We start from the raw sequence: 12,569 nt of genomic DNA, 5'->3' as shown, positions 1-12,569 counted from the left end.
TGTGCATGTATGATGTCTGTGCACATTTAACTCCTTTGCACTAATATAATAATATATCCACATAGTAATGACCATAGTTCATTTTAAAATAACTACATATAAAACTGCTGTACTGCTGGAATCATAGTTTTCCCTGTGAGCAGACATGTAATATGTTGGCATAAAGTGTATTTGCTAAAATTTGTAGGGCTTTTCCCCCTACTTCTATAGCATTTTCCTTCTCAGAACATCTGAAAGTATTTTACAGAACTAGGTAAGTACAGCTCTGTAAAGTGTGTTAGACTGACAAAAAAGAAAAATGTATTCCGTAAGGTTTATGCCTAGAAAAAAAAATCATGTATTTGATGTGAAATAATGGCATTTCTATGTTCCCCATGAGTGCAACTCTGGAGCATCTTGCATTTAGCCTCCTGACATCTCAGTTCAGCATGAATGTGCTACGATACCTGCAGCCTAGCTGGGAAACTGACTGGTAGGGGTCAGATTCCCAGCAAGTTACTCTGTGTCATTAATGCCAGTGTCTGCTCTTAGCTGGCAAAAAATGCAGATTGATATGATGTAACTCTCTTCTATTTGCAGACCAAGTTAAGCCAAGTAGAATTGATATTTCCCATCAGCTAAGATACTGCACACCAATATTGCGAACAGTTACCATAGACCAGCTGATCTGATAACAGAGTTGACATTTGAACTGGCCTCTGGCCCTTTAGGAAAGACCACAGGACTAGATCCAGAAAATGCCTTAGGTACCAAGCTGCCAGAGAGGAACCTACAGCACTGAAGTAGGCGCCAGAGTCGCCAGTCCTGTTCATGCAAAAGACCAGGTGCTGATGGCTGCAGTCCCAAAGATCCAGCACTGACCGGCCCTTAAATGTTGTCCTCCTTTGGAGCCCAGTTGCCCCAAGCTAACGACAGGCTCCTGAGCACACCTTCTCTTTAGACATCTCTTTCATACAGAAAATAAAAATTGGGCCATAAAGAAAACAGGATTCTAGATCCCAGTTCCAAAGACTTTTTAGGCATTTTCGTATTTGTGGAAAAGGCTCTTCCTTGTACACACACACCTGCCGAGCAATGTGACCTGTAACTCGGAGCAAGTGGCTCTTCCTCTCCCTGCTAATGAATTTAATTGTGCTCTGCAGAGGTGCTCAGCTTCAGACAGAGCTGCTGAGCTTGTCACACCTCAGAGTACACTCGAGTCTGATGTTCAGACTTCTGAGAATTGGGCACATGAACCTGAATTCCTGCAGGCAGATGAGTGAACCACATCTGGCTCACTCTGTCTCCAAGGTGAGGCACTCATAAGCTGAGACTATTTTTTTTTTCAGATGTGTGAGGGGCTTCTTCAGCTTAAACTCTCATTCTGAACAAAAATGGCAATGACTTTTGGGTTGCCACTGGATCAAGCAGGTGTGTGCTAGGTTAGACTCACCAGACTGGGTCCCTGAAAGTAAATGCCATTTGTGGATCAATGAGTAGTAGAAGCTCAGGACCTATCTAATGCTGATCTCAGTTTATGACACGATTTTTTGAAAAGACTAAAGACTGCTTCACCCCCACAGCACTCTTTTGCTCTGTCATTTCAATGGTATGGCTGGGCACGAGTCTGGACAGGAGCCTGGCAAGAACTGCAGAGTGAGGAGTTGCAAAACTTCACTGGAAAAAAATAGGTACAGGTATCGAGGTTTTCACTTACAGCTATAAGTTACTGCTTTGAGTGTAATATGGAAAGCTTGATAAAGAGCAGAGGCCTAAACCCACATGTCTAAAGACAAGCTGGTGCTTTGTCAGGCCACCATCCCTTCTTAAGAAAAGCTGTGCTTCAGCAATTTTCCTAATTGTTGCAGTGCAAACTGCCAAACACACGACATGTTCATAACTCCTGTTTGAACTTCATAAAATGGGTTAGCTGAGAAAATCAGACCTGTTTAAGAGCTCCTGAAGAAGGGCTCTGGCAGTTACCAAGCATGCTCCTCCCTCTTCCAAATGCAGCACTGTGGCAATTTAATTGGGACACTATGCAGCTTTAAAGTTTTGTTTCAGTGTGTAATTCTCTTTTCCCAGCTTCAGAGCATCACCAAGGGTCTCTGTGGTAACCTTAATGTTTGGCATTTTTTGAAAAGGGACTGTCATGATTTTAAAGACATTTAATGTATATCTAAAATATTTAGAAAGAAGTACCTAAATACAGAGACACACCTATACATGTACATGCTAAATGTCTCACTGACGGGTGGCTTTAGTGAGACTGTACTGCACTGGGCTGTATTTGAGCTAGTGTCTGACAGCTAAAACTTCTGCATGTAACTTTTTTCCCTGTTTCCTTTTGTGGCCAGGTTTTCTGTCAAACTGTTTTCAGGAGAAGATTTTTTCAGAGTAAACTGTTGTCACTCTGACTGTAGGGTCCATTTGCATCATCTGGCCATCCCCATTACACCATCCTCAGAGCCTGACCCCCTCCGCATGGCCCCAGCTCCAACACCTTTTAAAGGAATACCCAAAGCCATCAGACAGTTGTAAGCAAGGAGTGCTGAGCCATGTTTCTGAGCTGTTCTGAGTGATAGGTACCTGCACTGTTAAACTGAAATGTAATTTTTTCCTCTTTCACCCTCCCTCCCCCCCGCCCCGATTCCAATCCTTGTTTTATATTCTGCTGTTTTTCCTTTTAGATCACAACTTCCTAATTATTAAATATGTCTTGTACAAACACTTTAGACAGATGAAACCTTGTTTAATCTTTTTGGTAGATACAGCTTCTACTTTTACTCCTTATGAATTTTTCAAACCTCAGGTCATTTGTGAAGTTCTGCTTTGAATATTTTTCTGTTTGGAAACAGCTCTCACTAATTTTGTAGACAGTGATTAATACTGTCTTATATGATACTTCTCTGTTTATGCAGCAGAAGATCACCCTCATCATGTATAGCCCTACATATTTCAGTAGAGGGCTACATCAAATGTATCACAAATGCCAAAATACATGTATGGGTGTGCAGTTCTCTCACCAAGCAAACTGACAATGTCAGAAAAGGTAGACATCTGGCAACAATTATTTTCTATGCAATAATGCTGTTCGACCTTCAGTCATCATACTAAATTCTTTCTCATTATGCCCATTTCATGATTTTTTGTGGAACTGACTTCAGGCAAATCACCTATCTATTCCCAAGATGCTCCATGAGACCAGTTCTGAACACTGGCTCAATAGCAGCATCTTCCCAGTCCTTTGGAATTCCTCAGCATTGTGGTATTTGGTAAAAATCAGCAAAAAAGATTCATTTGGATCTAATTCTTTCAGTCTTCTTGGATGAAAGTTACCACACCAGTTCTCTAAGGCATGCTGCAAAGCTCATTAAGTTTGGCTTATTTGTTCCTAACCATTTTTAATGCCTGCCTTGCAGGTTTTTCCTGCTATTACTGTGTTTCTATTCTCAGTCTTGGCATAGGGGAAAATTAATGCTCTTGTTGACACTACAGTACCTATCAAGTATCTATCAGGGTTTACTTTTTTCCACTTCAGCGATTTTGTTTTCCATTATCCTGTATCATTTGAGGGAAGCTGCCCAGCATTTTACTGAACTTTGGATAGACTTTGGGTAATGATTTTAGTCTGTATGGGTAAATATCGCTTTCCCTGAATAGATGAGGATGGATACTATCTGTCTCTATAGTTCAGCGTTTAGTTAATGATTTCTGAGAGCAGGAATGAACTAGCTTGTTTATAGTGCTGACATAACCAAATGGCTGGCTTCTATTGCTTGAACAGGCTGCCCAGGGAGGTGGTTGAGTCCTCATCCCTGGATGTGTTTAAGAAAAGGGTGGATGAACTACTTAGGGATATGGTTTAATGGGAGATTAGGGACGGTTGGACTGGATGATCTCTGAGGTCTTTTCCAACCTAGAAAATCTATGAACAACTTTGAATTTCAATTTTTAAAAGTTAGTTCTTTTATTTCCAGCATTGCTGATGCTGACATTATTTTTAGAAATATCTGATTAAGTACATTCAGGCTCAAATGTATCACATCTCTTTAATGAAAAAGTAATCTAGAGTACACAGCATTACTGATTTTGGATCATATTTTTGGAGCTATATTATTTTAGAATTAGATTTTACTTACGCTGCTTCACATAATCTTGAAAATTAATGGAGACTGAAAAAGTTCATGGTGAAGTGTTACCATATGCTTCCCTTAGTACCTTCTACTTGCCACTGTTGGAGTCAAGATACCAGGATACTTTTGGCTTAAGCACAGGCTAAGTTTTTATACTACTGCATGTTTCTTTCTAAAAGATGTAAAATAAATTAGCTGACAGAGAAGCATGTTGCCTCCCTCCTTTCAAATGGCAGCAATTTATAAAATATCTTTCAATGCAGTTCAGCCCAGCTGGCAATCTCTGCTCACTGTTGGAATAGCTGCAGTGCTGCAGGTCAGGTTGATGGCCTACAGTTGGATCTAAGTAAAGGTGTGTCTGGGCTCTCCTTTGAGTGTTCCCCGTCTGTTTACCCCTTTGATGTATTCTGACGTCTCATGCAGCATCATAGTTCTGAGAAATGGTGGTCACTAAGTCAAGAGAACATTCCCAAAGACAATACAACTCATGAGACACTCACAGAAAGCTCTGAAAATTGTCAGAAACTTTTTTTTTTGTCAGAAACTTTTCCTTCAACTGTTGCTTGTGTCTTCATTCCTCAGAAAGAAGCAAATAAACACTAAGTTGTGACTCAGCACAGTCAACTATTTCCTTTACGTTTCTAGCACAATAACTTTTTTACTCCAAATCAAAACTGCTTTGTGCGTGGATGTTTTGTGCATCAGGACAAGCCTTGCCTGGTACCAAGCATCACCTCATTACCTGCTGGGATGGAAGGTGAACTTGAAGCACTAAAAAGTCTTCTCTCCCCAGCCAACAAACTGTGGCATTTAATAAAGAAAGCACCTCTCCACTAACTGTGGAAAGAAGCTGTGGCAAATCTAACCCAGCTACTCCTTATTGTCTGCAGCAGACAGTGACAGTATGATATGAGTAGTGACTGCTTTTCTTCTTTGCTTGAGTAAGATCTAGTCCAGCAAATGATGAACAAGCAGCTGTAAAGTGTATTTCAAAATCTAGTAGTATCAAACCTATAGGAAGGACATGAAAGGAAGATAATAGTCTCCTTGGGAAGAAGCATACGTTTACATTAATTAATATTCATACCATGTTCTAACAGGATTAGCACAATGGAATTTTCTGGAACAAGTTACTGATCAAATCTTGCAAGGTGCTGAAATGTAGGAGAATAGACAGCACTCTGGATCTTGGTACGGCTCAACATATGACAGGCATAAGCAGCGTAAAAGAAGTCAAGCTCCACTATTAAGAAGTGAAAATCCAGTGAAATCTGGTGTAATTCTATTTCATAACAGATACAGTTAAGTAGAACTTCATTACGCTCAAACTTATGATAAATATGATGGATTCTTACTATTATGCCAGTAAACTATAATAGCAATACCAGACCGACTCAGTGTTTCTAGACTAGTGCCAGTGCATGCCCTTTAATAAAGATTAGGTTATATATCATTGCATCACTTGCGTTGCACTGTATTTAATCAGTCCACATGTACTGCAACATCCTATACAGAATGTAATTGTGAGTGCAATCTGAAATCACCCTTTGACTGTGCAAAGACACTGAGGGATTTCTACAAAAGTAATTCCATGAACTATTTACTCTCTTGCCTTGATGTCCCTTTCACTCTGCATTTTACTTTTGTTGACTAACTAGTTTGCTGATTTTATTTAAGGAATGAGAGCAAAGACTGCACATGCTAAGAGAATGCTATCATGAAATTAGTTTTACATATATATATATACACACACACACACGTATGTTTAAAGATGAGCAGGTTAACATCAATAATGTTACAACTTAGCCAGTTTTGTATTTGCCTGTTTTCTCGGAAAACAGATCATAGAATCATAGAATCATAGAATCGTTAGGGCTGGAAGGGACCTTCAAAGGTCATCTAGTCCAACCCCCCTGCAAGGAACAGGGATATCTCCAACTAGATCAGGTTGCTCAGGGCCTCGTCCAACCGGGCCTTGAACGTCTCCAGGGATGGAGCATCCACCACCTCTCTGGGCAACCTGTTCCAGTGTTCTACAACTCTCATCGTAAAAAATTTTTTCCTAATATCCAACCTGAATCTACCTCCCTCTATTTTAAAACCATTACCCCTTGTCCTATCAAGATGTTTCATTCCTCGTTTGCTTCATTATATACTACAAATGACAAATTCTCCAGAAGGAAAATTAAAAAGGAATTATATAGAAGAATCTAGAGACTAGTGAAAAAAAATAATTTGCTTTTGTGAACAGAAATTGAAAGTACAGAAGGCCTGAGACAGTGAAAAACCCCAACAATTGAGACAGTTCTGCTATGTGGCACTAACCTTCCTAAATTTGATGCTAAAACACTAGTATGCCACGTAGAAAATTCCATTAAAATTCATGTAATCATGGATTGTGTCTTTTATACCTTGAGTACAGATAGGAAATTCTCTTTTGTAATTTGAAACTTTCTTAAAAGCCTGATCTGCCTCTCCAAGTGCCATAATTGTTCTGAATAACTGATATAGATCCGTGGTGAAATCTTAGTCTCATTGATGTCTGTGGAAAAATTTGTGCTGACACAAGCAGAAATAGGACTCTCATCTGCATCCTACCTCAGTATCATATTTGCCAGTAATTTACCTCTTCTTTGAGCAGTTGTACCAATAGCACTAGTACCAATCCTAAGACTATTATGTCAATTTCTAATAAAGGAAATGGCTGTTTGTGGAGGAACAACGTGAAAGAATAACAGGAAAACAGAAATTTTCAAATCTTTTTCTCAAACAAGTTGTTCTGGATATAAAAAATTGCCTCTGTTCAAGGAAGAATTACCAATCCTGAGTCTTTTGCTTTAATTTTGTTTCCTGTTAAACTTAATCAAGATACACAAGCACACAACTACATAAACATATAGCCAATATATAATTTATATATTTCTATGACTATAATTTTCTTCAGTTTACATATACATCTATAAATAGGTAATATGAAATGTTCTTGCTTCTTCCATCAAAAAAGCTTTGACAATACAGATACTCATAAAGCACTTACTCAAAGTCAATTAAAATTTTGAGATAAGAGTTGGATATTTATCAGTGATTATTCTCAGGCCAATGCAATAGAAATGTATGAATTAATGGGTGATTAATTACTGTGTTCATTATTAGCTAATTAATGGTTGATATCAACATATATATTTCAAAATGTTTTTGAGGAACTACTTTTATTAGACTAGGAATTTATATGTTACTCTATATTTTAATTAGCTTTTTATATTTCAATCTGTCATGTTAATTAAAACTGTAATCACTATACTAATATAAAAAGAAATGTGGGTCGAATGATATATTAAAAAATCTGATGCTCAGAGAGATCAAAGAAGAAAATATATTCTCCTTTATGTAAAAAAGGGGAGGGGAGTGTGCAAGTCGTAATTGTGCTGTATATTATATTTATTGCTACTTACAGTTTAGTTGGAAATTCAAATATAACACAGTCTGTTCTTGCTTTAGGGCCTAATTGCCTTTTAAAATACATGTGCCAAATTCTCATAGGGTGTAAACTGGAATAACTCCAACTGACCTCAGGCAGTTGGAATGAAATCAGTGTGTATTTGATCTTGAGCTGGCTTTGATAAAACAGATCATAGATTTTTGTCAGTCAGTTAAGAATATGGTCTAAAACGTACTATTTCTTTCTCCACTTACAAAAAACAGAGACTCTTTCTGCACCTGGCATGAGTGTGATCCAATAACTGCTAAAGACAACTCTGTTCTCCTTTCGTGAAGCTGTCCACGGCCAGCACTGAGAAGAAGCTGTTTTGCCATCCGTGCTGCAGAAGGCAGCGCCCTTCTAGAAGGCTCCAACAGGGCCCTTCTGCTGAGCAGGCAGCCAGGTACCTGCCTTCTGATTGCAGCAAGGCCAGCTGTCAGGAGGTACTCCAACATCAGCTAGGAAATCCCACACTGATTCCCAGCAGTAGATCCCAAGGATACAACCCGTAAGACTTCACTTCTGTCTTTGAAGAATGCTGTCGCCAAATTGCTACTCCCAGAACAATCTTAAATTCGTTAAAATTCCTTTCTCAGTGTTTAAATGCTACAGCAAGATGGAGCAACAAATGCTGGATCACATACATTCAATTTCCTAGGCTGAGTCTTCCCAGTGTTATTTACACTTCTGATGCTGGTTTTGGTTTTATCCCAGTAGTGTCAGTATCACCAGAAATGGTAAGAATTAATAACAATAATCGTAATTGATAACGGGAACTGGCTGAAATGTACGGCAGTACAACGCACCATGGTCAAACTATCAATAGTGAAAAATGTGTAAGCTGTTTTGTCATTCCTGTGTGATAGGTAAAGGTCACAAATTGTGCAGGCCAAGTTTTGAGGTTACTACTGTTCTCTGAGTGGTACAAAGAAGCAACAACAAAGAATTACTGGAGAAATTACTGCTACTCCTGTTTGGGAATTCAAAAAAAAAACAACCTAGAGAGAAGAAGTTGGTTTTACTATGCTTGTGAACCTACTAGATATAAATGTGATATTGGCTGACTTCATCACCCATAACCCTAAGCAAATGGAAAATTTAACAGCATAGGTATCAGAAGTGTTCACTGCACTGAAATCAGCCAGTCTACAAACAGGGTGAACTTCCACTGACGAAAAAGAAAATTATTTCTGCCTACTTGCTACTGCAGTACACACAGAATGTGTAAGACTTAAATTAAAATCCTGCCTCAGGATCTACAGCTATATAGCACGTTTAATAAAGCATAATTCAACCATAGTTTAATTAAGTATAATTTCACTATCTGTATTGATCGCATAACGCAAAAAGCTCTTCCTATGACTTTTTTTGATATTCTAAACTAGTTCTTAACGAATATTCCTGGATAATAAGTTGCAAGTTTCAGAAAGCACTTACAAGTTACAAGCCAAAAATAAACTTCAACATGGGCTCAGTAAGAACAAGGCAGCAGCACTGACAAGGCTCCTTGGCTATCAAGCTAGAACATTTATTGTTTCCGCTTGCATGCCTATCTTACTATTTTCACTTCTCTTTTATCCTTCCTCCATCTTCTCCCCTTCCACCCCTTTACACCACAGATGCACAGCAGTTCCAGTATCAAGGATGCACTGTGCAATTTGCATTAACTTTTCCAGAATAATTGTCTGCCAGCACAAGCTATTCAGCAAGTAATGCAAGCAGCTAAAATTAAGTAAGGCATTTGCTCTGTTGTTTCTCTTCTGTTTGTTCCTCAACTTGTCATTCTCGGCAAGACAGCAAAAAGGGCCGTTTGGAGGGTGCCAGGCTGACACATCCACATGGGAGAGTGCTTTGTTGTTACTCGCTTGGTGGCATCAAAGGGACAGCAACAAAGGCAGCGACAACTCCAGAACATCAGGGCCCTTGTTTTGTGAATGTAAAGGTTACAAGTTGTGATCTCGTACAGTAGGAATCTGCATTTGGGGTTGTTCTTTTCTAGTGAATCAAGCTAACTGTATGCAAAAACTAGAGGAGAAAACTACGGTCATTGCTTCCAACTGATTAACTGATAAACATCTTCTCACTGTTTTTACTGACATACGGTTACTTTCAAAATGACCGGTGCACTTTCTTCTGTCAGGACTTTGAGTGCCTCCCTGGCTGTCTTAAAGCAAAGCTGGGGAGTCACAGCCCTGAGTTATGAACAAAGTCTGTCTTACAGCAACAGAATTTACAATGTGCCATCGGCCACTGGCCTGGCTGGTGACAGGTACCTCTCACTGACAAACACCACGTATCGAACACAGTGGCATGTTCTGAGTAGGCTGCCTCTATATGTATGCGTGTATGAAGTGAAGAAACCAAATTCACAATTTATGTGAAGAAATCAAATTCACAACTTATATGTTAGATTGTGTGCAGCTCTGAAATTACCTATGGGATCGTAAGTCATTTAGCAGTGAAAGTTCCTGAAACTTTAGCTGACGGAGGTGGCACAAGCCAATTTCCAACAGGAACAGCTCAACTAAAACCTGCTGTGCAAGAACTGTAAAAATGGTATTTAAGTGACATCAGGAGGAAGCATGTGTGGATAGTTTGAGATCACTAGATGATACTGTATTTTTACTTTTGTTATGCGTGCCAGTTGCAGGTATTTTTACTTTTTTGCCTTGGAGGTTTTTAAATCTATGCAGATTAATCTTTGGTAAAGATTTTAGTATTTAAGTGTCCTGTCCAAAGATTGTTGAAGTAAATTACAAGATTCCCTCACTTCTCCAAAATGTTTTGGACTATGACTGCAGCACTTTCATGTTTTCTACTAGCTTACATAATAGTAAAAAGTACAGAATCGGTTTTCAGTGCTAGGCACAATATGCCTGTACTAGCACAAAAATAAAAACTGTACAAAACCCCAGGAGCTAATGCTCTCAGTTTTCAAAGACTTAATCGACCAGAGAGCTCAGTCTCACCGCTCAAAGTCAGTGGGGAAAAGAACACCTAATTCCCATTAACAGCTTTGAAAACCTCTTTGTAGGAAGAAAGAGCAGAGAGAGAAGGAAAGGGAAAACAGTAAATAAGAACAGATGGTAATGGATCATGTCTGGTAATTTAGGACTTCATTTTCACATATACGGTGGCCTCTTGACCACTTCTGCAGTGTAAAGGGATTTCCACACAAATCATAGTGAGATTCACATACTATGTCTGTTTTGTGTTGTATCTGTAATTCTGCACTTCAGCGCACAATTCTAAAGGCACTTCTGTCTGAGTAACCACTGTAATAATGCCATGATCAATCTGAAAAACTTCGTACAGGTATTTAATTTCCTTCAAGGTTTTAAGAAATAATACAGGTGTCAGTAAGCTTTCTTGCACCTGTACACAGGTTGCAGTTAATTTAAGGTGGCTTCGTTGCTTGATTTTGTGAAATAGAAATTATTTGGAACAGTCTTACTCCGTAGGTAAAATAATTGTAATAAAACAGTCCTTTGTTGTTGTTTTACTAAAACTCATTTTAAGTTGCTGAAAAATAACAACGTACTAAAAGTCACTTGGAGTTTTGCTTAGCTGTGGAATGTTCCTGTGTTTAAAATTAAAACAAAAGCCTTATATATGTGTCTGCATGGGTCTGTATGCACGTATTTATGCATACGCCTATGTATGTATGCATGGAGATATATCTAGTTGGAGATATTTGTAGTCAGGTCTGATTCAAATAGTTTAAAATTATTATTGGCTTTCTTCCTCACTCTTCACAAAGACATTAATTTATAAAATAAAACGGTTTCAGGCACTGCTTTGAAGTGTTAGTACTCACAAAATGATATGTCTACACTCAGACGCAGTTGCCTTTTAAGCTCTTCAGAGTCCCATGTTAAGAAATTCTTTACATTTTTTAAAAATCTTTTTTTAATGCACTACTCTAACTTACTGCTCTATTAATATGTGCATTCTACATATAGTGTAGAATGACATACGTCTAGAAATACCCCACATGAGACTGAGTCTTGGACTCAGTCACACTGATAAATATCTGCAGTTATTTTGAATTTATAATTAAAAATTTGACTTAATGGTGTTGTACAAGTTCATGCAGAGCAACTTGCTGATAATCAACCAGCCGAAGCATATTTCTTTCTTGGTGAGAGTTCCATCATATGCACTTTAAGAGAAAATTAGGCCTGAAAGGCCCCTCATTTTCACAAATGAAAGATCTTGCTCAAAACTGAACTGTTTAGGAGCTACAACAGTTCAGTTTTCAAAATACTACAATAGTTTCCAAAATTTTTAGAGGAACATGCAGCTCAAAAATACAGCATAGTTTCAGTATGTAGTACTTCAACGATCAAAGTCTTTGGTTAAGGATAAATACCAGCTATGATGATAAGGATTGCAAGAATGCTGCTTGCAGAGGTGTCTAACCTTGGCTGGAAGAGTGGATCAGATTCAGCCCAGAAGGTCAGAACTGCCTGAACAGACCTAGCTTATACATCCTTGCTTTGGAGTGAAACCAATTGGTTTAACTGTCTTAATAAATTCTCAGTTCTTTTGGGGTAATGACTTATCAGTATTGCCAAACCATGCATCTAGCACCTAACATCTAAGCTAAAACTTGGTGTATCAATTGTCAGCTTTTATCAGATTTTTGAACCAGCCTTCTAATAAAGGGACTAGTAACACTTTTTTCAACATTAAAAAAAAACAACACCACCAACAACAAAAAAATGGAAAAATGCATTTTAAGCTCCTGTTGTTGTATTTCAGAGTGGAGAGACATTTCTAAGATGCATTTTAATTTCATGGAAGCATTGCTTTAGTCTAAACATCTTGTAAAACCTTATGTTTACAATGTCTGCATTATGGCCCAAGTTATATTTTGCAATAGTCTCCTTTAACTGAGTAACATAAACAAAACACAGAATTCCCAGGTAAGCTGGGAATAAAAATCATGTGGCAATGCCTGGATGGGCAAAATA

At 38.4% G+C, this 12,569-nt stretch overlaps 1 protein-coding gene across 1 annotated transcript in view; it reads right to left on the bottom strand.

The window, feature by feature from the left end:
- The window catches only part of LGR5 (leucine rich repeat containing G protein-coupled receptor 5), a 94,488-nt gene that overhangs the window by 39,532 nt on the left and 42,387 nt on the right, over positions 1–12,569 (bottom strand).

This window comes from Tauraco erythrolophus, chromosome 4, assembly GCF_009769465.1.
Source record: "Tauraco erythrolophus isolate bTauEry1 chromosome 4, bTauEry1.pri, whole genome shotgun sequence".
In the NCBI taxonomy this organism is placed as follows: Eukaryota; Metazoa; Chordata; class Aves; order Musophagiformes; family Musophagidae; genus Tauraco; species Tauraco erythrolophus.
Note: the sequence above shows the minus strand (reverse complement) of the source record. Positions and strands in the feature narration are given on the sequence as shown.